A 27,208-nucleotide genomic window follows, 5' to 3' on the forward strand; every position below is an offset into this window, starting at 1 on the left:
CTGTCAGATGTTTGTCAACTCTGTCAGATGTTTGTCAACTCTGTCAGATGTCTGTCAACTCTGTCAGATGTTTATCAACTCTGTCAGATGTTTGTCAACTCTGTCAGATGTTTATCAACTCTGTCAGATGTTTGTCAACTCTGTCAGATGTTTATCAACTCTGTCAGATGTCTGTCAACTCTGTCTGTCAGATCAACTCTGTCAGATGTTTGTCAACTCTGTCAGATGTTTATCAACTCTGTCAGATGTTTGTCAACTCTGTCAGATGTTTATCAACTCTGTCAGATGTCTGTCAACTCTGTCAGATGTTTATCAACTCTGTCAGATGTTTATCAACTCTGTCAGATGTCTGTCAACTCTGTCAGATGTTTATCAACTCTGTGAGGTTTTTGTCAACTCTGTCAGATGTCTGTCAACTCTGTCAGATGTTTGTCAACTCTGTCAGATGTCTGTCAACTCTGTCAGATGTTTGTCAACTCTGTCAGATGTTTGTCAACTCTGTCAGTTGTTTGTCAACTTTGTGAGATTTTTGTCAACTCTGTCAGATGTTTGTCAACTCTGTCAGATGTCTGTCAACTCTGTCAGATGTTTATCAACTCTGTCAGATGTTTGTCAACTCTGTCAGATGTTTATCAACTCTGTCAGATGTTTGTCAACTCTGTCAGATGTTTATCAACTCTGTCAGATGTTTGTCAACTCTGTCAGATGTTTGTCAACTCTGTCAGATGTTTGTCAACTCTGTCAGATGTTTGTCAACTCTGTCAGATGTTTGTCAACTCTGTCAGATGTTTGTCAACTCTGTCAGATGTTTGTCAACTCTGTCAGATGTTTGTCAAATCTATCAGATGGTTGTCAACTCTGTCAGATGTTTGTCAACTCTGTCAGATATTTGTCAACTCTGTCAGATGTTTGTCAACTCTCTTAGATGTTTGTCAACTATGCCAGATGTTTGTCAACTCTTTGAGATGTTTGTCAACTCTGTCAGATGTTTTTCAACTCTTCTAGATGTTTGTCAACTCTTTTAGATGTTTGTCAACTCTGTCAGATGTTTTTCAACTCTTCTAGATGTTTGTCAACTCTTTTAGATGTTTGTCAACTCTGTCAGATGTTTGTCAACTCTGTCAGATGTTTGTCAACTCTGTCAGATGTTTGTCAACTCTGTCAGATGTTTATCAACTCTGTCAGATGTTTGTCAACTCTGTCAGATGTTTATCAACTCTGTCAGATGTTTGTCAACTCTGTCAGATGTTTATCAACTCTGTCAGATGTTTGTCAACTCTGTCAGATGTTTATCAACTCTGTCAGATGTCTGTCAACTCTGTCAGATGTTTATCAACTCTGTCAGATGTTTATCAACTCTGTCAGATGTCTGTCAACTCTGTCAGATGTTTATCAACTCTGTGAGGTTTTTGTCAACTCTGTCAGATGTCTGTCAACTCTGTCAGATGTTTGTCAACTCTGTCAGATGTCTGTCAACTCTGTCAGATGTTTGTCAACTTTGTCAGATGTTTGTCAACTCTGTCAGTTGTTTGTCAACTTTGTGAGATTTTTGTCAACTCTGTCAGATGTTTGTCAACTCTGTCAGATGTTTGTCAACTCTGTCAGTTGTTTGTCAACTTTGTGAGATTTTTGTCAACTCTGTCAGATGTTTGTCAACTCTGATGGTTGTCAACTCTGTCAGATGGTTGCCAAACAAAGACAGCCACTGAATTTCAAGCACTTGAAGTCAAACATGAGTGTAAAGGTACAGTCCAACTTTAAATCAGTAAATAATTCATATTAAATCTTACCTGCAGAAACAAAACAAAAATTCTTTCAGCACCCCGGCAGTGTTCAGGACTCATACACACTCACTGAAACACACACCGTGACATTAATCAGACTAGAGATGGAGTGTGACCGCCGTCTGAGTCTTTAACCAACACCGCACACCGACCGACTACACACTCACATAAATAAAACACACACACACACACACACCCACACACACACACACACGCACACAGGCCTAATGAGGCATAGAGCTCTGCACTAACATAAACACACACTAACAGTTAATACACACTCTAACAAACACACACTAACAGCTAATACACACTCTAACAAACACACACTAACAGTTAATACACACTCTGACAAACACACACTAACAGTTAATACACACTCTAACAAACACACACTAACAGTTAATACACACTCTAACAAACACACACTAACTGGCTGCTGCTGTGTTAATCAGATCAAACATAGATGTTTAAAATCTGACATTAAATCATCCTGACAATATACCCTCACTGACACTGTTATATGGTCTAGGGCTGTCAGTTTAAGGTGGTCTAATATCAGGGATCCAGGCCAGATCAAAGTCTACTTTACCCTAAAACCAGATTAATCTGGTCAATGTGAACACAAGCTGTACTTGGGGCCTGAATGCACGCTCTAATGTCAGGTACATTAACATGAAGAGTTAAAAAGTAAGCAACTAGATTTTCTTCCAAAATCGTTCAGCCCTGCCCGAGCTGAAAAAACATTATTCTAATAAGGCCAGCTATGGACACAGGCTCATGGGTCATGAAGCTATTTTCAGTGGGTTGCAGATGTTTTCTTAGAGATAATTATCGGGCAAAAAGTCTATGATGTGCTTTTTATTCTGAAGGATATGTCTATGTATTTGTCTTCTCACATCTTTTGTTCCATCTGAAGTTTAATCTGCCCCGTTTCTCATTAAAACATGGGGTCAGGGCAGATGTAGGTCAGTTAGTAGAGCAGTAGAGGCTGTAGTCCTCAAACAGCGATCACAGGATCGATTCCCAGGCTCAGCACGTTTCATCAGGTCTTCCTCGATTCTCTCTCCTCATTTTTCCTGTCTCTCAGCTGTCCTAAAAAAACCAAAGGCAAAATGCCCAAAAACAATATTTGCCAAGAAAAAAACCCCACTATGTTATGATTGAAGAAATTTGGGAGCTGATTTGTCGTTACGATGGCGGTGGCAAGTTCTGAAACTATCAGTGAAACTGCTGCTTTACATCTAAGAGTTTTTTGTGTCAGCATACAATAAAGAGAACTTTCTCTGATTTTAACAGCAGCTTTCTGAATTTAAAGGTGCAGTTTTAAATGTGATTCATTCACTCTTTATATTAAGAAATTAATTCAAAATGATTTATTTTATTTTGTTTGTTTGGCAGCCATCAGTGAGTCAAGGTTAGTTTTGAGTTTATATTATACAAGGTGATAAAAAATGTTTTAAAGCAGACGTCAGAACAAAACGACAAAAGGAAGAAAAAAACTGATTTATCCAACTTGAGATTAAATCTTAGACAATAATACAGCCGTCCTTTTCTGGCTCTGCCTGCCTTGTGTTTTTATATTTCTATGTGGGGGGAATAAATGATGGGAAATTCGATTTTTTATGTATTTTGCTCGTATTTTAGGTTTCCAAAATATGAATAGAATGATTTTTAAAAAGTCAATCTATATTGATATTTGCTCTGATGTCAGTAAAAACACAGATCTGATGAACTTTCATGTCAAATTTACAGACAAACTAAAATTCTTGTGGATATTTGGACACGAGGAACCAAGGAAAGAAGCGAACCAAAACCAGGATTTAAGTGGTCCTGGTTATTTAGTCCTCAGGAGGGTTTATCAACAGCTTTAAAGCGGCTCAAACAGACTCAGATCCAGATTTCCATCCACAGAGAAAAGAGGTGAAACAGCAGCCTTAGAAAAAACTTTAACCCAGTTTGACTCCACCAGTGAGGACGGCTGCACTCTCAGACACCAGAAGGTCTGCCTCACTAATTGCTGTGTTCGTCGAGTTTGGACAGTTAAAATATGCACATATTGTTCACGTACAGCACGGCGTGCTGATTTATGCAAGGTTGCACAATTACCCACACACACCTTCACTCAGTGAGGCCTCACACACTCACACACCTGTTTAGGTAGCTCTTATCAGGCGTGTAATGTAAACTAATGCAGGCTGAAGCACAGAGAAACCACTACAGGACCAGGACCATGACTGCAGGACCAGTCAACTCTCTATCAGACCATGTCAGACTCTCAACAAAGCCAAACCAGATTAGATTCTTTTATTTGAATGTTTAGGATAATAAAGAATTCAGAGTAGATCACATCCTTTATAATTCATCTGAAAACAAACCTCACAGTGAAAGTTTACCCAGAATTCACCTGAATGAAGAGTTTCTAACAGAGTAGTGAGTGGACGTGCAGACGTGAAGAGAACACATGCTGCAGCTTTATAAAGAGAATGAACCTGTTAACAGAGACGACAGACTCCGGTGTTGTTCACACACCTCGTTAGTAATCTGAAATCCTGTTTAAGCAACACACGAACAGGGATTTGTGTTAGTCTTGGTCATTCAGATATCAGGTTATAATCTTTAATGCTTCATATGGACTAAAGCACTGGTTCTCAACCTGGGGTCTGGGGACCCCTAGGGGGGCACGGGGCCCTGTCTGCTCTGAAGTAGTCAAAATTAGATGTTCATATTTTATTTTTAAAAAATCATGATTAGAACCCTAATGTAAAATGGCGTATGAGGGCCAACCTCAGAGATTAAAATATGACGAGAATCTGAAGATCTCTGGTCAAAATTTGGGAGGGAAAAATCCAAACTTTTGAGATTAAAAAGTTTTACATTTGCACGATTTCAGAGTTTCAAATGTCAGGAATTAACAAGAAAAAAACAGATTTCAGAGTTTTTTAAGTCTTAAATTCTGTTTAAGTTTTTTAAATCATAATTTTACTTCACAGTGTAAAGTAATAAAATTGGCAAGAAACCAAACAGACAGTGGGGCTAACCTGGGCACCCTAAATGCCTTATCAGTGACCGGCTGTTTGCCTTGTCATCCATTACTATAAAGATGTTATGTTTTGTTTTTTTTTACTCTAGTCAATAATCATAATTCAACCTTCATTAGCTCAGTATAACTAACTTTACTACACTAAAAGGGAGGGGTGTAAAAGTGACCCCATCAGCATGAGCCGAGTCTCCGTTTTCAAAGATATTATCAGTTTACAGTGACGAGGACGATGCTTTTTAAAAAGTCTGCACTCTAGAACCCGACATCAAAATGTCCCGTTTTCAGATGTTAAAAAATAAACAATTTTACTATTTTTGGCTTAAATTGTTATTATGCAAATATAACCTGAGAAAAACCTGTGTTTGGGTATATGAGCTTTGCTTTTCAAAAAGTTTGCACTTTGGAACCTGCTGTCAAAACTTCCTGTTTTCAGGCGATCAAAAACAAATCGAAAAAGCATTAGAATTGTACTATTTCTGTCTTAAAATTTTTTTATGCAGACGTAACCTGAGAAAAACCTTAATATAGGTATAAGAGCTGTGCTTTTTAAAAAAGTTTACAATCTGGAACCCATAACCAAAACTTCCTGTTTTCTGGCGACCAAAAAAAAAATTGAAAATGCATTTCAATTTGACTGTTTTTGGCTAAATTATTGGTTTACATGTTCACATTCAAACATGTGAATGGGGCCTGAGAAAACTGTGGATGGGAATTTGAGCCGTGCTTTTTTTTTTTAATTTGCACTTGTGATCCAGTTGTCAAAACTTCCTGTTTTCAGGTGCAACAAACAAAAAAATGCAACAGAATTCTACAATTCTTGGTTAAAATTGCTCTTAGTGTACAAATGTAACCTAAGAAAAATCTTAGTATGGGTATAAGAGGCAGGCTATTTAAAGAGTTTGCACTCTGGAACCCATAACCAAAATTTAAAAACTTCCTGTTTTCAGGCGACAAGAACAAATAGCAAATGCATTCAACTTCTTTTTTTTCTAAAATTGTTAACGTACAAATATATGCTAAGAAAAACCTGTGATTTGGTATTTGATATGTGCTTTTTCTTTAATTTGCAGTCCTGACCAGATTGTCAAAACTTCCTGTTTTAAGGCAACCAAAAACAAACAGGAAATAAATTAGAATTTTACTATTTTTAACTAAAACAGCTGTTATCCAAATGAGGCCTGAGAATATACTGTGTTTGGGTATAAGAGCCGTGCTTTTTTAATTCATTCTGATGATGTATGATGAGGTTGAAGCTTTCAGCTCTCTCTTTTGTATTAATTCATGCCAATTTTGTGATTAAAAGAAGCTTTCTGGGTTTATTTTGGATTCAGGACAGAACGTTCTGCAAACACAGGGACTGTGTCAAACAGAAAAAGACCAGAAACCAGTAAAACAAAGTTATCACTACTATCCCGACTCTAACTCTGTCAATAAGGCTCTTATTATAAATTTTCTGTATATCATAGCGGCCTCCTGTGAAGTCTGGTCTGCTGTTCGCTGCACTGTCAGACTGTAAACACGTCAAACAACGAACTAATTAACACACACTCGCTCACACACACACCATCTCTCTCACACACAGACGGCAGCAGCGAGGAGCGCGTGCAGAAGGCCCTCCGTCTAAAGACTAATTTGTTGGTAATTGCAGCATGACAGGAGCAGCCATTCCAGCATCGAGCCACCGGTTTCCCAGAGCCGGTCGCCCTAATTAGGAATGACACACACTATTAAGGTGCACAAATGGAAATCAGTCAGCGGGCGTTTCCTCCCCGACGGTACCGCCGCCGTTGAGACCACAGCGACACAAACCTCCCACAATGCATCTGTGAGGGAAAACCTGATAACTTTAACAAAGTCTCTGAACTTTTTTTGAATTTTAAAACAACAGAGAAGAATCACTAGATCATCATTTAAACACCAAATAGGTTTTAAATCGCAGAATTCTGACTTTAAAATGTTTTCGTCACTGGCCCTAATCATCTCCCATAGATCTGAGGGTTTTAGCACCACACAGTTTTTTATCTGATAACTCTGAGTTTATGTTTAACCTATAAAATTGACTGATAAACGGACCCTAGGATATTCAGGTGTTCTCTTTAAGTTAACGACATTAAATTAATGATTTTTAAATGGAATTTGGTGCATAAAGCTGTCAAGTCCTCAGTCTTTTCTCCACTCTGGTCCCTGAGGTGCATTCTAGGTTCAGTAAATCTGGTCCAGGACTGTGACCTGCTCTCTCTCCTGTGGTTAAACTATCTGACAAATAGAGACAAAGTTTAAAAACTGAAGAGAAAGTCTTCATCAGGTTGTAAAAAGGTGGATTTGTCATAAGGAATGTGGTGCTAAAGTCTGTCTGCAGCAGTAAAAGCAGCAGAAAACTACATTTCCCTCATTCATTTATCAAAGTCTGGTCCCTGTGGTGCATTCAGGGCCTTGTAAATCTGAGTTTTCACATGTTTTCTGGGTCTTTTCTGGCTTCACACTCTCCTCTGATTTATTTTTTGAGGTTTTGTTGTGATGTTTTAATATTTTACCCCTCCGCTGGTAGGATGGATGGAGAGCCGAGCGATTGCAGCTGCGTGTTTTCTCTACTCAGCTGTTTCCTGCTCCACACATCCTTTACCCTCACGCTGCCTTCACAGGCCTGGCTCATTACTGCGGTCACCTGCACCTCTCAGACGAAGCTCGGGGTTAATTGTTTGCAGCTTTTTTTTGATGCGTCGCTGCTTCTGATTAGCCGAGCGGCCGCAGACGTTCAGCAGAGGCTGCGAGGAGACGGAGGAGCCGTGCTCGAGTGTCGATGGTTTATTTACAGAGTCAGCTCCACTTCCATCACCACAGTGACGAGGGCGGGAATTTACAGGCAAACACAGCATCTGCTCGCCGTTTAATCACAGAGCGGGGTTTTGAAAGCTGCATTCAGGACAGGTAAACGGCTCCTCCTTTAACAGCTGTTAAAGGAGGAGAAAGTGTATGGAGTCATTGTTGTCACAAAACTCAAAAGTCGTTTTTTTTTTTTTTTTTTCCCTCTGTGGCGTACGAAACTTTCTCTGCATACTCAAACACATTTCTGCTTTAGGGTTTTTCTGATGAACTAACCAATAAGAAACAAGTAGAGGATGGACCAATCACGTTAACTCTGCCTTGTTTCGTTTCAGTTTCACATCCGTCAGGAAGTGAGGTGGAGTTATAGGAATAGAAGCGGACTGAGATGATGTGTGTGTGTGACAGAATGTTGGGACTCAGTGAGATCAGAGCAAGCGTCTCCTGGAGAACAGCATAGCAACAACGGGCAGAGGTAACGTGATTGGTCCATCCTCTACCTGTTTCCTTTTGGTTGGTTCATCAAAAGATCAAAGAGCAGGAAAAAAGTTTAGAACTCAGAGAAAAGTTTTGTATGTCATGGAAAAAATTCAGAGAGTGTCAGCTTCGGAACAAGCAGAATCAACCTGAAAACAAAGAAGGGTCTCTGTAGCTCACTGAAAACATTTTTCTTTTACTTGAAATGAGAAATTTTAAAAAGGGTAAAAATTGAGAAAACAAAACTTAGAAAAAACTACCCTCAGCCGGTCAGTGGTTTTCTGGCATTTTTCTCTCAAAAAAATGGGAGAAACTGTCGTTGTTCCTGTTTTTGTTTTGTTTTTTTCGTTTTTGACCAAATACTCAAAAAATGGCAAAACAAGCAGTTTCAGCATTTTTTTTTACATTAGTCACAAAAAAACGACAACACAAATAACGACATTTTTAAAAATGGGGTCAAATTTTTGTTTTTTTTCAACTCCATTATTTTGTTTTCTTCATTTAATGAGCCATCCAATGTGTTTTACAGTATGAAACACAATGAATGGCTCTTGTTTTCACCTGGAGGCTTTTATTTTGAAATGCTCAACTTTCCCAGTGGTCACATGATCTCCTTTTCTTCAAGTATTTCATCAAATGAAGAAAACAGTATAATGAAATTGAAAAAAAAAATGGACCCAATTATTTTTTTTAATGTTGTTATTTGTGTCTTCATTTTTTGTGACCAAAATGAAAAAAATGGAAAAACGCCTCATTTTTCCATTTTTTTCCATGTTTGGTCAAAAATGAAAAAAAATTGATTAATGGCTTGTTTTTCCCATTTTTGGTCAAAAACAGAACAATGAGAGCTTCTCCCATTTTTTGAGTCTGGTTTCAACCAGGAAATGGATCTGCCAGAAAATACACTGCCCTTGGCCGTTTAGGCAGATTATATTAATGTGGGAATAAAAATATGGAAAACAAAAAACCAAAACAAAACAAAAAAAATGTTTTTATTTTCTCTTATCTATTTAACGTAAGGATTGTAAAAATGAAAAACAGTTTTTTTTTATTTTATTGTTTTTGTGTTCTGATTAAAAGGAAGATCAATGAATGGAACATTGGCGACATGTAACATTTTTTTTCCCTATAAATGGGGCCAACTGCAAGTGTGTAAAAAAAATGTTACATCACCAGTGTTCCATTCTTTGATTTTCCTTTTTTTGATCAGAACATAAAAAAAACCATAAAATCCAAAACAAAGCATTTTTCATTTTATGGTTTTTGTGTTACAATCTAACATTCTTTTGTTCTCCTTTATATGTAACCAGCTGCAGGTGTTTTGGAATAAAGAATGTTACATCTCCAGTGTTCTGTTGTTTGATCTTCTTTTCTGATCAGGACACAAAAAAAGGAGATGAAAAATAATACGTTTTTGTTGTTTTTTTTTTTTTTTTCAAAAAATGAGGGGAAAAAATTGTTCATTCTTTAATTCCCAACTAAACTTGATATTTGGATTTAATGTGGTGTTTTATTTCATTTTTTATTTTAGATTTCTCATTTTAACGTAAAATTCTGTTGGCTGTAAAATTCAACAACCAAGGAGAAAAGTTTGAGCATGAGGAAATTTAAGCAAGCAACAAAGATGTGAGAGCTAGTCATGCTTTCAAAACGCTAAAATACGCTCTTGAGTTTGCAGCAATAATGACTCCATAAAAGAGGTTTGTCTTGCTCGGTCCAGGGGAGTGAGATGTTAAAAGAGGGAGATAAAAACAGAAAGTGATCGGTTGAGGCTACGGCTGACCGTCGCTCTGATTTACACCTCTCTGATAAAAAGTCTCCCTGCACTCACATCCATCACTGCCAGACTCCACTGATCTGCCTCCCCCGCCTCACCCGCCCTCCCACCCGCCACCGGGGAACGCCGAATGATTGAGCCGATGACAAATGACGCCGCCGACGAGGTAGGGAATCCCCCGATTGACGATTACTCACCTCCTCCAAACACTACCTGAACTCCCCTGCCTCCCCCGCCAAGCCTGGGAACCTGTACTTAATAACCCAGCATCACCCCCTCACCCCCCAGCCTCTCTTTAACCCCGCAGGACAAAGATAGGGCGTGGAGGGCAGGATCACTCACTCTGCTCACTATTTTCTCTCTTTTTTTACTCTCTCTGCAGCAGAGTTGGGGGAGGGTCGGGGGAAATCTGTTCACCTGACGCTTCATCACACAAACACCTGCCAGCACTGCATCTTAACAAATTTCTGCCTCTCATTGAGTCCAAAAAGCCTATTTTTTTCCCCTAAAAACAAGCTCAAAACGGCTGCAGACAAATTCATCCTTAAAGCGGGCAGATTTCACGTCTTGAGTGATTCTAAAAACATGGGAGACATCGGACAGAAGGAGCTACTCTCTGTTTTAATTCACAGTGCCAGTTCCTCTGAATTTAAAACCTATTCATGAATCTCTATCACCTGTTTTGTCCTGACTAGTTCATCTTTGTAAAATTCTATTGCAATGCCATACTGTCCCTGTTTTTATGGGAAGAACTCGGGGCACGTAAAATCCTTGAATTGAAGCATTTCGGGCTGCATTTGTTGTTTTACAGGTGAGTTTATTATAGGACAAGCTCAATCAAAATTGATATCTCAAAATTGATATCAATCTTCTCCTTTTCTTATTTAAAAATGTTGTGCTAAGTTTCACGGCTGTGTTTTGAGACTGGAAAAAATACTTCCTAACCTTGCAAAGCAGATGGATTTGCCCGTTTCCGTGTTTCTCACTGGTGAATCTGTCTTGCAAAGCTCCCGTCGTGATGTAGGCAAGCAGCAACAAGAGACCGGTGCAATTATAGCGGAAGACATTAGCATGGATGCTGCTAAAGCGCCAGTTTTATCAAGACTTGATGTCATTTCATTGTAAAAAGAAGAACACAGAACAGCAGTGAGTTGTTTTCTTTTCAAAAACCACAGAAGTCGTGGCGCGCCGGTAGTCGAGTGGTTAAGGCGCATGCCATATACGCAGGCGACCCGGGTTCGAATCCGGCCCGTGGCACTATTTCCTGCATGTCTCTCCCCGCTCTCTCCCCTGTTTCCGACTCTATCCACTGTCCTATCAAAATAAAGGCAAAAAATAGATCTTTAAAAAAAAACAGAAGTCGTGTACTGACATGTCTACAGTCGCCATAGTTCACGTTGTGCTGTTCTCTATGGAGTTTACTCCTTGGTAACGGCTACATCACGTGTTGTGTTGATCTGATTGGCCCGTAGAGATGTGACAGACAGAACGTTCATCCAATCAACCTCTGAGTTTTTTTTCACAGGCTCTGCCCTTTCCCAAATGCCGTCTATGAGAGGTTTTCCAGAGAGATGTGTGAAACACATCCATTTGGCGTGTCAGGTTAAATACTTCCTGTTTCATGGCGAATGAAAAAATTGCCATGTCTGTGTTTTTTATGTGACTTGAGGTGACAACAATGACTACAACTGTTTTTTCCATATTCACATTTATGGGAAGTTATTCCAGTTTTTACAGGCAGACATTTTTGCCTTCCCACAAACGTAATAAATTCAGGCAAGAGTCATTTTTATTTAGTTATTCGGTTTGCAGTTAGCATCTACGACGTTTGTAGGCAGTTATCATGTTTGTAGGTGTTACAGGGTCAAATAGTGTCGCAAATATGAAGCCAAGGGCCGAAACATCAAAAGGGTTTTTTACTAACTGAACAAAGAAAAGTTATATGGATGTCATCGCCGCTTTAATTTCTCATTATTTTATCATTATGATAAGAAGTTGAGGTACTTTAGTAATTCGATCCTCACATGCCACAAAGAAATGTTCCACTCATCGGCTGACTGATTATTTCCCTGATAAATTTTGATGCAAAAGATCCAAATCTTTCATGCAGCAGTCTAAACGTAAAGATTACTCTGTTATTGATGCCATTATTGTAGATATTTATACAAACATGTCTGAGGATCATGAAGTTTCTGTTCTATTAACACCGAGGATCCCTGATTGTTTTAAAACACACGGTGTTGGAGACTAAAGAACACTGTGATGATTTCAGCATACAGAAATGTCACCTTTGCTGTGTAATGTGTGTGCTGCTGTGCTCGAGTTTGTTAGAAAAAAAAACCTACCAAACACCGGGTGTTTTCATTTCCTCTCTGTCCGTATCCCTGGATCAGGAGTCAACATCAACCCTCTCTTTTCTTTTCTCTCATTGTGATTCAGCTTTCCAGAAAGGAAAACTCAGTTTCCAGGATTTCCAGGATGCTTTAAAAACACAAACACATCGACTGAATCTGCAGCTGATTTTTCTCCAGAGAAACAGATTGATGTGGAGTCAGCAGCACAAAGAAGCAGCCATAAAATACAATCACATAAACCAAAACTCTGTCTGCAATCTGATTTTCACTTTAAATGCTTCATCTGCCTTAAAGACACAAAAGGACTTCAAATCCCTTTTTAAAGGAGCATTCTGGAGCCTAAACTTGCTCCAGATGCAGATGACTTCTGCAAACTTTGTCACTGATTAAAACTCACATTTTTTAGGCCTTAAAGAGTTGAATTATCACCCTTCATATACGTCTTTATTTATAGATACCTGTCCTTGTAGTTATTTCCCCATCTGCCTGGATTATCAGAGCTAATCTTCTGTTTTCTGCAGCTTTTTAAACCTTTTCTGCTGCATGTTTGCTCGTCTGAATCTGATTTGACCTCAAATATTTCTTATTTATCTTGTGCAACTCACTCTTGCTCTGCAGAAGAGTTTCCCACCACTGAGATCTGTTGTTTTCTAGTTTTTTTTTTTTAGAGTTTTTCAGAAACAATTAAAGCAAATCATAATCACCAGTTTCATCTCACAGAACAAAAAGTACACTAAAGAGTACAGGAAAAATGTGAAGGCCATTTCTGTCGTGTTGTCTTGATGTTTGTAATATTTTGGTGTTTGACACCGTAGGGGCCATATGGAGTAAAGCAGGGGGCCACATGTGGCCCCTGGCTGCCACTTACCCACCCCTAGGCTATGTGGCGAGGGAGCAAACAGGCGTCTTATACTCTTATGTTTTTAAAAGTCCATCGTGCATTTTTGCATTTTCCCTCTGCAGGATAATTTCACTTTTTTAAAGTATTTTATTGAATTGTGATGCAGACGTCCGGCAGCATGCAGATAAAAAAGCTGCATTTATTCTACATGTTGACAGGAACTAACTCCCTGCATATCATCACAGCGCTGCAGGATTCTGCTGCACATCAGCGAGGAAAACTGTTAACAATTGAGGACAAAAATGTTTGCACACAATGATGCTAACTAGAAGACGCCTTTCTCCCCTCTCCCAAACCACTTGGTCCTCCCCAGCACATTAACCTCTGAGGCAGACCCACCTGGTGGTTGCCACACACAATTTCTACAGAAATTGTTTGATATTTTCAACATTGTACGAGTTATCATGAATTTGCATGATTGCATGAAAGATTAAAAACACATGGGCATGAAATTTTGGACCTTTCAGAGAAACAGATCAGTGTGACAGTGGCAGAAATCTGAACAGATGCTCACGTTTTGAATATTCTGTGCAACAATTCAGTTTTTTTAGATTACTTGTTAGTATTATTGTAATTATTAATAAATGTAGTATTGTAGGAAGAGCCTCAGAGGAAAGCGCTGAAAGTTGTCTTATTAGTGGACGTCTGCGTCTCTCTCTTCTGAAAACTTTCCCACATTTTTGTCTCCAAAATGCAGATAATTTTCCTTTTATTTGCATTAATCTTAAATTTGAAACATGCACATTTCTGCAGTGTCTTGTGCAGTTTTGACTTTGTCCCTCTGAATCCGTGCTGAATGTCTAACAACTTTGCATTTTCTCTCTGCAGGACTATTTCACATGATTTAAATCTGTTTTATTTATTGCAATACAGATGCTGTTTAAGGAGGTTGCACTGACTCTACATATTTAAACAGATTTGGTGCATTTACACACACAGCTGCACGCTAACCAGAAAGTCCTCAGAGAAACAGCAGAAGAACCTGACTCTGATTGAAATAAATGTGAAGTTTCTGAGTTTAAAGGTGATAAAGTCTTCTGAGCCTTTGTCTTTAAAAGTTTATTTCTGATTTAAAATCTCCTCATTAATCAGAGCTTTGAGGGTTTGAAGGGAAATTTAAATCGATGCAGATTGAAGCGATGTTTCCGCTGCTGAAGCTCTCACACGCTGATGAATGAACACATCCGTCAGCATGCAAACAACCTGCAGCTCATCCCATTCACTCCTGTTCATGGAGGAATTCAGCACCAAAATCTGCACAGTTTTAAGGTTTTTAACTCTAGAATCTGCAGATTGAAGCTATTGAATCAGGTCATTTTTTAATTTTTCAACTTTTTTTAAACATGCAGCTTTTTGTGCATTAATTTAAACTAGATCTTGCCCATTTATATGAAGATTTTAGGATATAACATGACATTCTTCAGTAACCTGTACATAACTGTTTGTAAATACTATTCATAATTAGTAAGTCAACATTTTTATAATCCATATTTTGTATTTATTAGTGCTCTTGCAATACTACTTTTATTTCTACTCTATTTCTATTGTGTTTGTATCACCAATGGCCTGCTTTGTCTAAGATACTTTTTGCTGCTGTAAATTGGAATTTCTCCTTGTGGGACTAATAAAGGAAAATCTTATCTTAAAAATAGAGTCAAATATTATATATATAAATATATATATAAAACATTTATATTTATATATTTATGCTGATTTAAATAAAATAGAACCCAGGACTAAAGTTGAGAACAAAAAGACATCTTACAGTAATATAATAATTAATTTCCTTTTATTTAAGTGTATTTTTATTGTTAGTTCAAATCAAACTTTATCGATACTACAGCTACAAAACGAGACATCTAGGCAAACAAGACAGGACAATTTGTTGTTTTTAAATCATCAAAAACACTAAAGAAAAACTTCCTCTGCAGCTCTTTACTCTTTATTAAAAGTTTCAACGTCTCTCTCTTGTTAAAAATCAGACTAAAGATTATTAAAACAATCAAGATTTAAACATTTTAGATGCACTGGTGTTTAAGAGTAAGGAGCAGTTTTTAACAGCAGTGTACAAAAATGTTGGCAATGTTTTTGTGCAATTTAGACTGCGTGTAAGAAATTGTTAGAGTTTTAAATCTGTCATGCAATTTCATGAATTTGTTCTGCTGAGAAGCAGCTATAAATTCATGTTACATGAAGACTCTCAGCAGCAGAGAAGTGGCTGCATTTACGCTGCATGTTAACAGATCCATCACATTTCTGCTGCTGCTGCATGATAACCAGAACAACTTCATCTCCAAAGCACAGAAATAAACGTGGCGACGACAGGAAGATTCACTCATTATACATTTGATGCAAAAAAGAAAAAGCTCCAAAATGTCATATTCACATGAAAATATCTTACTTATTCCACTAAATATTTGTAATTCTGCATTTCAAAGATCTGCCATTAAACTGTTGATTTTCATGGATTGATCGGCTCATAAAGACAGCAGATCTGAGCGGTTTAAAATATTAAATTACACAGACAACAGACAGAAACAAGGCTGCAGGGAACAGTGAGGTTTTCCATTTAAAGTCTACAGATAGACAACAAAAAAAGTCCAAGACTTCCTGTTCAGATGTTTAAACCTCCACAGAAACCTAAACTCTGAGATGACCTCATTGTTACATATATTAGAGATTATTTTCTCTTTATAGCAATCATAAAATTAAAAAGAGTGGAGATTAGGGCTGAATGATTTGCAAAATTAATGTAATCGCAATATTTTTCCCAAATATTGCGATTGCGATTTAATATACGATTATTTTTGGGTTAATCTTGTGTATTTTTCGACAGATTCAAGCAATAAATTGTCACTTTTTTTGTCACTTCTCACCCATTTTTGCCACTTTTCACTCACTTTCTGCCATTTTTTACATTTTTTGGCCATTTTCACCCTCTATGCCACCTTTTTGCTGCATTTTGCTCATTTGAGTCACTTTTCACTCATTTTTTGCTACGTAACAACGACTTTTTGACCATTTTTTCCACCTGTTACTCATTTTTTCTCACTTTTCCCCCATTCTGATCACTTTCTGCCCTTTTCTACACCCAAATTTTGCCACTTTTCACCCAGTTTTTGCCATTTTATGCCTATTTTGGTCATTTTCACCCATTTTTGCCAGCTTTTTTGCTACTTTTGATTAAGAAAAACATAAAATATAAACAGGAGGATTTTTGTAAACCGTTTTAAAAAAACTGACACTTGAATGTTTGCATGATGTGCATGAAATCTCTGCCGCTGCACAAACATTGATTTATTAAACTGGTATTTTCCACACATTTCAAGTTAAAGAACTATTGCAACTTCTGCTATTTGAAAATTGCAGAAGGCCATATTGCAATTTAATCTTATTTGCGATTAATTGCCCAGCCCAACCAGTCGACTCTGATATTAACATTTCCATCACATGCATAAACATCGCACCGGTCGTGTGCAGAATCTCTGTCGAAGGACATAAACCTAACCACCCACTGCTGCTCAAATCTGGTGAAACTTCTTCAATATTTCCTGCAGCTCATCTCGACTATGCATGACAAATTTATTAGGAGGCTGGCAGGAAAAATCTCAAAGTCAGGGAAATGTTCCTGCTGTTCACACATGCAGAAATGTTCAGAAGTTTTCAGGAGTTTTGCTTTGAAAGGCCCGAGGATCTGGACAGGTGCATGGAGGAGAATGTTCTTTAAATTTGACTGGATCTGCCTTAGAGCCGGGACAAGTTTGGTAGTTTGGCCTTAAAAGAAGTCAAGCAGATTAACCATAGATACAGATGAATAGCTGTGGTTGCTGCAGCAGCGGTGCTGATATGTAATGGATTTATTCCTGTTAACACTGGCAGTAAATGCACCTTGCTTTATCTGCACACTGCTGCACCGTGTCAGTGTTGCAGTGAATTAAGATATCTTTAAATCATGTGAAATTATCCTGCAGAGAAAAACCACAACGTTGCATGACGGACAATTTAAAAACTATGGATCATACTCTGATTTACAGGAAGAAACATGGAGCCAGAAAGGTTCCAAAACCTTCAAATATTTAAAAATGTCAAATATAAGATTTATACAAATAATCCAGACTCACTGGAAGAGAGAAAAGGAAAATTATCGATGCTAGGAGACATAAATGTTAGAAATATAGAGGAGAATCATGCAAACACAGCTTAAAAGACACCTTTCACCCCTTGCCCCTAGCGTCACCTCTACATTTTGCACACTCACGTCCAGGTTCCCAAAGTGTGGGTCAGGAACCAACCAAGGGTCATGAGAAACTAAGGTGGGGTCATGACTGCCTTCCAGGAAACATAAAAACAAAAAACTGCTAGTGATTTTAGACGGTAAACTATCATTTCTGTTAAATTTAAGCATAAATGAGTTTGACAAAAAAATGTTCAGAAAGTGCTGGAATAAAAGTCAAGTGTTTGCAGGTGATGGCGTGAAGATGCACGCAGCACGTCTCTGTTATTAAATTCAGCACTAAATCAGGATATAAAAGGGATTTTCTTCAGGCTGTAGTGTTCTTTTCTCAGTGATAGGTGAGCCCTTAACTACCTCCAGGGACAGCAACAGGTCCCCCGTCTGCTTATTGTGAGGGGCCCAGAATTTCAGAGCTTCTGCTCTGCGTGTCCCAATTATTGTTGGAACGGAGGGTGAAGGGTTGCACGGCCCTTTAACCCAAGATTTCCAGGAGGCAAATGCCAAACTGAGGGAACAAAGAGGCTCTAAAACAGGAGTGAAATTAGCAAAAGTCTTCTGAAATCAGAGCTGGAGTTCTCCGAGGATGCAGAGGTTGTCTCAGCGCTGATACGTCTCTGTGATGGTTTTGTATTTTTTCTTTTGTTTCTGCAGAAAAATCTCTTTAACTGCACACTGCATTGATATATCAGCAACAAAAATCTTTAAATTTAGCATTATTAATGAGATCACCTCAGAGTTTAAGTTTCTGCGAAGGTTTTAAACATCTGAAGGTAAAATCTTGGACTTTTTTGTCGCCTATTTTCAGACTTTAAATCAAAAACCTCACTGCTGCCTCCACCTTATTTCTGTGTCTGTTTTATGTGTAATAAAATATTTTTGCTATCTCTAAGAGCTTAGAGTCACTAATAGATCCATGGACAGATTAACAGTTGGATAGTCTATCCTAAAAAGGAAAATTGTTTCTAATAAATTGATTTTTGCATTGTTAAATGAGAAATGCTTCAAGGAAGATCTAAAACATTTCAACGTGAAATTTTTCAGCTTCCTTTCTCTTTGCATCAAACATTGAATCTTTCTGTCATGTCTGTGGATTTCTCTGATTTGAAGAAGTAGTTCTGGTTAACATGCAGCAGAAGTCTGCAGCAGTGATATGTGTTGATTTGTTTCTGTTAGCATGCAGAGCAAATGTAGCTCCCTTTTCTGCTGCAAAAAGTCTGCATGAAACATAAATATATTTCTGTTATTTTGCACAACAAATTCAGGAAATTGCATGACAGAGATAGAGGTTGAAGACAAATTTATCGTGTGCATCTTTGGGATTTTGTCCTGCAGAATACTTTCATATGGCTTTAACATATCTTTGTTAAAGGCAGACTTTGTGCAGCAGCATGCACTGAAAATGTGAACAGAGACAATTCTATCACACACTGCTGCAGCACGTTAACTACAACCACGTACTCTTCTTTATCAACTCAGACGGATTAAATGATTAATTCACTGACGCAAAAAGCAAAAGTCTTAAATTTCATGTTCAGGAGTTTTCAGCTTGAAAAAAATGACAGAAAATAATTCAAACCAGAATTAAAATAATAAAAATGTGTTAGAAAAGCAGCAGGTAGAACCCCTTCCTCTCTGTTTTCTTCTTTGAGCTCAGATTATTTAAACCAATCTTACATTTCTCCACCATTAATGCTGCTGCACAGAAACCAGAGCAACTACAACTTTAAATCCACCGATCAATCAGAGCGAAATAAACCAGCTACTCTTTCCTTAATGACAAACTTATTTTTAAACAAAATTATTCTCTAACATATTTATGAAAGTCATCTCTCTGCTTTTGTTACAGTCTTTCCGCTCCTTTTGTCCCATTTGGGGTCTCAGGGGTCTGGAGCCGATCCCAGCAGTCATCCCGGACTGGTTGACAGGTCAGGGTGCATACACTCACATCTACGGGCAATTTAGAGTCACCAATTAGCCTGACAGTCTTTGGACTGCAGAGAACATGTAAACTCCACACAGAGAGACCGTGTCTGACGAGGATTCAAACCGTCTTACAGCAAGACGGAAGCGCCAACCACTGCGCCAACCACTGCTCCACCGTGCAAAATAACCTGCAGCAATAACGCTGACATCTTCATGTTTGGGTTGGTGCATGTATGAAAACAGCTGATTGATCATTTCTGGCATTTGCATTGATCAGTTATTAATGAGTTGACCATCTCTGTCTGATTCATTCAGGTCAGTGTTACTGAGGCTCGATCCCTAACCGGGTCCAGCTGGCCCTTCTGGATCAAGTCTGAGAGAATCATTCATATGTGATCAAGCTCTGTAAATATCCATCAAACCTCCGACTTGCTGTCTTTTTAAAAGTGTCGGCATTAAAACAATAAACGTAGAGTTTAAGGAGAAGTAACTCTGACTTTAGCGCTCCTGCTTGTCTGATGGGAAACGTGTTTAAAGTCGTGAAATCCAGAGGATTTTTGCAGAATCAGAATGCAGAATCTTGGCCAGGCAATATGGACAAAAGAATATAATCTAACTTTTTTCAGCTGAACGTCGATGCAGAATAGAAATGTGGATATATTTTAAAGAAATTAGAAACAGTTGTCAGAACAGCAGACTGAGAAACTTTGAGACTATTTTGGAAAAATCAAACAAACCTGTTCAACCTGATACCGGGACATTTTTTTATCATCCAAGCTGTAAGCAGACTCTGACTCTGTCTAAATTGTGCAACAGTGTTGGCAACGTTTCAGTATGCTAATGTTTTCGAACATCTTAAACACCAGTGTGTTTTAAAATAAATCTCCATTACTGTCCTGATCAGTGTCAACAAAACTCTCTGATTGTCTTCAGTCAGAGTTTTAAGCAAAAGAGAGAAATGTCTAAATTACACAAATACGTTGGAAACATTTAGAAAAGAGGAAAGAACAGGAGAACAGAGTTCGTCTCAAATCTGAGCTGGAGTCACCGTCTCAGCGCTGATACGTCTCTGTCATTGTTTTGCATTTTTCTTTTGTTCCTGGCTGTTTCTGCAGAAACATCTTTAACTGAACATTGCACTGATAAAAAAGAAAAAATTCCACAATATATAAAATAGGCTGATTTTTTCCAACATATTTGTGCAATTCAGAAATTGCTTTCTCTCTCTTTGGTTAAAAACTGACTGAAGATTATTTCTGATGCCACTGATCACTAAAATAATGAAGTCTGGGGTTTAAGAGTCAGGAACAGTTCCACAACTTCACTAAACGGCAATGTTGCCAATGTTTTTGCACAATTTAGACAGTGTGTTAGAGTTTGCCTGCAATTCAGTGATTTAGTTCTGCAGAATGACTGAAATGTATTCCTGTTCCGTGCAGAAAAGTGAGCTGCAGCTACTGCACATATTACATCCTGTACATTTCTGCAGAAAGATCTCATCTCTAACTGTACATTGCGTTTATAAATGCTACAGAAAGATAATATCCTGCATCATTCATCTGCTAATCTCAGAGTTTAGGTTGTGACAACTTCAAACATCAGAATATGAAAGCTTGGACTTCTGTGTCGTCTGTCTGCAGACGTTTAATCAAAAACAATCAGGATTTAATCATTCTTAAACTTTCTGACATCTGCAGATGGAAATGTTTTAGTGCAGTTAAGAAAGTGTGTGAGAGATTGCATGCAATTTTATGATTTTGTTCTGCAGAATAACTGAAATGTTTTTATTTGATAGGATGCATTTGTGCAGCAGCGTGCAGAGAAGTGAGCTGTAGTTTCTCCACTCCTGAACAGAAACTCATGCATGACCGTTGCAGACTTCTACTGCTGCAACCAGAACAACTTCATCGCCAAAGAAATAGAAAAACAACTCTAACAAGACGATGGCGGGAAGATTCACTGACTATGTTTGATGCAAAAAAAGAAAAAAAAGGTCCAAAATGTACGCTCACAATCCAAATGTGCTGATTTCATGATGCCAATACTAAATAAATTCTGCCTTAAAAAGATTCCACTATTAAAGTGTGATTTTTTTCTGTTTCATCAGAGTTCACAGCTCATAAAATATTAAATTACACACTAAAAGGACAGAGATATATTGCCCAATGGCTGCAGAAGGTGAAGCATGTTTACATGTTAGTTACAAATAAAAATGCCCCCTTCTTGAGTCGATAGACACCAGTTACTGAGTATCTTGGTTAAAATGCTCACACCCTCATCAGTCAATTGTATCTGAATAGTCAACATTATTATTTGATTAAATAGGTTACGTGTATGATTTTTATTTATTTATTTGTTTACAACTTTGGAAGCGATTTATTTTTGTGAATATCACTTGTGCTCTATTCAGACGGTGTTATTGATACATGATGAAGGAAGCCCATCTCAAGATGTTTTTTTGTTCCTTTGTGATGTTAATTGCCTGTTAATACATCAATAAAGGCAATAGAGTAAAAAAAAAAAAAAAAGACAGATATGAGGCTGCAGGTAGCAGTGAGGTTTTGATCCAAAGTCTGCAGAAAGTCCAAAGATGTCACGCTCAGATGTTTGAACTCAACAATGATCTAAACTCTGAGATGACCTCAGTAATGATGCACAGTTTTATATTTTAGAGACTTTCTTGCTTTATCATCAGTGCAACGTGCAGTTAAAGACGAGAAGTTTCTGCAGAAAGAGCCGGAAACAAAAGAAAATGCAGACAGAGACGTATCAGCGCTGAGGCGGTGACTCCAGCTCTGTCACCCCTCTCCTCTTTCTTTTCTTCATGTTTCCAACATATCAGAGCTATTCGGACATTTCTGTCTCTCTGCTAAAATTCTGACTGAGAGCACGAGGGAAATTTAAAACATCAACAACAAATCTGTACAGTAATGCTGTCTTTTCTTAAACACCAGTCTCCATGGCAGTAGTTACAAACAAGTAATTCAGGCACCAGTTCTGTCACATTTAGATTACGGAGCGGTCATCTAGTCAAATACAACACAAAGTAATCTGCACAAGCTACAAGTAGCTCAAAATAAAGCAGCTCGTACAGAACGACATCAATGCATCATCAACTCATCTGGTTAGATGTTAAAAGTAGATGACATCACTCACTTTTATCTGTCATAAAACATATAATTATAAAGAAAATCCCAGAAGTGCTCTCTAATAAATGAACATCCTTTTCTGTAGTCGGCAGGCGTCAGAGGGCAGATTTGGGCTGCAGGACAAATGTGATAAAAGGAACGGTTCATTACAGAGAAATGGTGGCATGGAATTTATTACCAAGCTTTTTCATCTCAAATAGTAACAGAAGTCACTTTAACAAAAAGTCTAAAATGCATTTGTTTACATGTGGGATAATGATGTTAGGTGCTTCTCACTGCTGGTCTGACTTATGAGGAGAGTTCTGTTTTTTCTCTATTTCTATTGATGCATTGGTTTTTTTTTCTGCAATCAAGAAGTAAATAAGAGAGCTGCTGTATGGAAGGACTGTTGGTGTGAGTGTTGTGGAGGTGGTTTACGTTTAACATGGAAATAATTTTAAAATGTAATACGAGGAGCCCAGGAAGAATAGCTACTGCGTATTAGCTCTAAAGGTGGATCCAAACAAACAAACATTATTTTAATCATTGGTGCCATCATACATGATCTTCAGATTTTTAACCTAAAGAGACAGCGACGTCTAAAACGCACAAAAACGTCACAAACATTTAACTGGTGAGGTTTTGTTCACTTTAAGGATTTCAGGGAGTTTTCCTTAAATTTTTAAAACAATATTTTACCCATTTTAGTTTGTCTAGGATTTCTCTTTTTATGCTGTTGTATCAATAAAGTTTGATTTGAACTCTTAATATAAATACTGATAAATGAATGTAATTAATAAAGCTCAGCTTTAGGCCTGGTTTCTACTTCCCTTTATTAAATCAACATAAATATGTAAATAAATGTTTGACCTGTTCTTCCATGTAGAAATAGAATTCTATAATCTCTATAAATTAACAAGCTCTAGTTTAGATTAATGCATAAAAAGCTGCATGTTTAAAAACCCAAAAATGACCTGATTTAGCTGCTTTCTCTCTGCAGACTCTAGAGTTAAAAACCTTAAAATTGTGCAGATTTTGCTGCTAAATTCCTCCATGAACAGGAGAGACTGGGATGAGCTGCAGCTTGTTTGCATGCTGATGGATGTGTTCATTCATCAGCAGCGGAAACATCGCCTCGGTTTAAATTTGATTCATGAGGAGATTTGAACTGAGAAATAAACATTTAAAGACAAAAGCTCAGAAAACTTGATCGCCTTTTAAACTCAGAAACCTCACTTTTATTTCAGAGTCCTTTCCTCTGCTCTGATTCTCATATCAGGACATTTTAGACTCAATTCTTACATCCAGGTCGTGATTTTTTTTTTCTTGGCCTTTATTTTTGAGTGAAAGTTGATTCCTCTGAAGTCTGCGTGGAGGTTAAAGGTGAAACTCTAGAATCACTTTAACTGGACTCATTTCCTCCATCAGATGCTTTATAAATTAAAAATGACTTTCAGAAATTCCACTTTTCAGGATCTGTGTGGGTGTTCAGGAGGAAATGTCCACGCGCCTCTGAGGGAAATGAAACCTAAACAGAAATGTGTTCCTGCTCTGTTCTCAGATCTCTAAATTAATCAGGGATCAGGGTTTTCTTGGAATAATCATCGAACTGAGCTCCAAATCTTCCGCAGAAGAAGCGCGTCCTCCCGCGGACTCTGCGCTCTTTACGCGCGGCGTGGCCACCCCGCGAGTCTGATCTGTTTCAGTTACGGCTGAATTACAGGAAGAAGGGACGATGATACAGTTTTACATGAGAGTCACTGGAATGACAGGATGCTGGAGGGAAGCTCCAACAGTCCGCGGGCGGCTGGTGAAGCTGAACCCGGCGGAGAGGAGGAGGGAGCCGGCGTGAGGAGGCTGCCGCTCAGCGCTCTAGGTGCAGGGAGAGATCGGCCATTAGAGGAGGTTTGTTTGTGTTTGGTGACTTTATTTTATCTCTGGAGTTCTCTTTCATTTTTCCTTGATTATAAATGTTTGGGGGTTTTTTTTAAGTTTTTTAGTTTAAAATGAGTGAAAACCGGACAAAAACCAGGATGCGGTTTATAAGAGCGCCTTTCTCTCTCTGCATGTTTTATTCTGCAGGTAAAATCATGCAGACTTGTATGTCTTCATTTAACTTTGCAGAATTTCTCTCTGGCTGCTGTCTGGATGAACGTTGGCGCGTGCATCCGGCTGTGATTGGTTTGTTTTTATCGCACAAGAAGAATTTCAACGTGAAAATAAAAATCAGAAAGTGTCCGCGCGCTCTGCTCCGTCTTTGCTTTAAAGTTTGGATGAATGTGCGCAAAGACTCCGGCCTCTCTCTGCAGCAGCAGCTCTGGTTTTATGGCTCCAACTTTAATGAAGACAGAACTCTCTCTCTGACCCGGACCTGCAGCCCTCCATGGCTCTGCTGATGTTACTGCAGTGAATAAACGCCTCACAGAAATCAAACTACACATGAAGATGTCTGTGATACTTTTCATCTTTGATCAGTTTTCATTTTCCTCATCCTCGCCTTTTTGGTTCAGAAATAAAAACATGGGGACTTTTAGTCCTACAAAAATTCTCTCCAAACGCATCCAGAGTCTCTTAACTCCATTATTTCCCTCATTTTTATTTAAAACAGCCAATCCTGGAACATTTCAGCCCCTCATAAACAAGTTTATCTCTAAAATGCTGCAGAAACTCCCTGAAGACTTCACTTAAATGTCACCTTCACGTTTTCTAAATTTGGGATTAAAATCTGCACTTTGACCTTTCTCCTGATCACCTGGAGGGTCTTAAAAATGTCCTGGAACAGTCAGGATAAATCCTGGACCAGCCGGGATTTATCCTGGATCACGTTTACCCCAATACAATCCTTGAAATCTCTGAAGTGTTCAAGGAAGTTTCTCCAAAATGCGCACGCAAGATTTCTCTATTTTTGATTTAAAAATTGAATTTTGATCTTTCACTTCCTGACCTGGAGGGTCTCAAAAATGTCCTGGAACAACCAGGATAAATCCTGGACCACGTTTACCCCAATAAAATCAGTGTAATCTATGAAGTGGTCAAGGAACTTGAAGTTTCTCCTTAAATGCGCACTCAGGATTTCTCTATTTTGGATTTAAAAATTGAATTTTGATCTTTCATTTCACCTGGAGAGCCTTAAAAACGTCCTGGAACAACCAGGATTTATCCTGGATTTATCCTGGATCACGTTTACCCCCATACAACCCTTGAAGTGTTCAAGAAACTCGAAGTTTTCCCTCAAATGCGCACTAAAGATTTCTCTATTTTAGATAAAAATCGGCTTTTGGAAAGCACTCGCTGGGGTTTAGTTTGCTTGATTTTTTCTCCTGGAGCAACGACAAGTAATCCTGGACCTAAAGGGACCTGCAGGACTCGAACCTGAGCAGGACTTGGGAGTTTTCTAAGTGTGGCATTAACGCGCCGCTTGGCACCGCGGTGCGCGCAGAGACGCGCGGTTTTCGGTGATATTTTTTACCTCTGGGCCGCCGTGTTCGCGTCCAAAATCCCTGCGCCCTGCATCCAGGAGCGGACGGGGGTCATGCCAGTGGGGAGCGGCTCCTCCTTCATGGTCAGAGCCCCCCTGGGGAGGCTGTCCTGGATGGAGAACATCAAAGTGTCCTTCTGGGAGCTTCGTCTTCACCAGAAACAAGAAAAGAGAAGAAGAGTAATCCTCCCTGTAGCAGCCACTCCAAAAAAGCCAAAGGACCACCTGGATTAAGAAGAGGAGCGATGAAGAGGAGGAGGAGGGACACACAGAGCGAGCGAGCTTCCCCAAAGTACCGATCCAGAGAAGAGGAGCGCGGAGCCGGGCATCAGAGGGAGGCGAGCAGCCGCGGAAAAGTGGGATAAAAAAAGAGGCGAGCGCTTCAAAAAGGAGAAAAATGAAATGATTAGCAAACAAGAGGGAGGGACGGACCGAGGAAGGCTGCAGCTCCCGGGGGAGCCGAGGGATTGGGCAGCGAGAAATCTCATCCCCCTCCCTCCCCGGCTCTTTATGGCTCCTCTGTCCCGGCGGAGAGCTCCTTCTCCCGGGGTCCGAGGCTCGGGAGCTCCCGGGGGACCCGCGTGGACCTGGAGAGGGCGGAGACATCGCCAAATAAGGGCAGCTCATTTGGATGCTGGTCACACCCCTGGAGCCTGATTGGTGGAAACGACCTGTGTCGTCATTGTTTACTCCAAATAAGGGTTTCCGCGTGTTCGGCTGTGTGCACTGTAAAAAATGAGGCTTCAGTGAGAGATAAAAACAGGAGAGAGCTGATGGAGGTGTGAAACCGCTGCAGCGTGGAGGATTTAACCAAGAGACCGAGGAGGGTTAACGCTCCAGAGCCTCACAGATTCATGAAGCTTCACACCATTCACAACATTATTTTCCCAGGATCTTCAGCGGCACCTGGGTGTAATGCTGCAGGACCTCCAGGCGGTGGCTGTAGTGTGCATGTGAGCGCTGTTAGCAAAAACAAGAGAAGAAGAAAGCGATGGCACTGCCCAGATGGTGAAGGCGCCAACTTCACTTCTCTGAAGAAGAACAACCCGTTTATTTTGGAAACGAGAGGGAAACAGATCAACAATGCTAAATCTGTTAGCCTGTCAATAGCAATCTCCATTATGTGTTAGCATCAAGCTAATAAACGCCATTCTGTCAGTGTAGAGTATTTGCACTTCACTTCTGTCAGCAATTTTCCTTTAAATTAATGTTGACGGTTTGAAAATCTGATTCTACGAGAACGTAGAAATTCATCCGGATCGCCTGGAGAGTTTTGACGAATTCCC

General features: G+C 39.0%; 1 pseudogene; it reads right to left on the reverse strand.

The window, feature by feature from the left end:
• LOC121516234 overlaps positions 1–26,409 on the reverse strand; it is a 227,414-nt pseudogene extending 201,005 nt beyond the window's left edge.
• Positions 26,410–27,208: the final 799 nt, after the last annotated feature.

This window comes from Cheilinus undulatus, linkage group 10, assembly GCF_018320785.1.
Source record: "Cheilinus undulatus linkage group 10, ASM1832078v1, whole genome shotgun sequence".
Classification (NCBI taxonomy): Eukaryota; Metazoa; Chordata; class Actinopteri; order Labriformes; family Labridae; genus Cheilinus; species Cheilinus undulatus.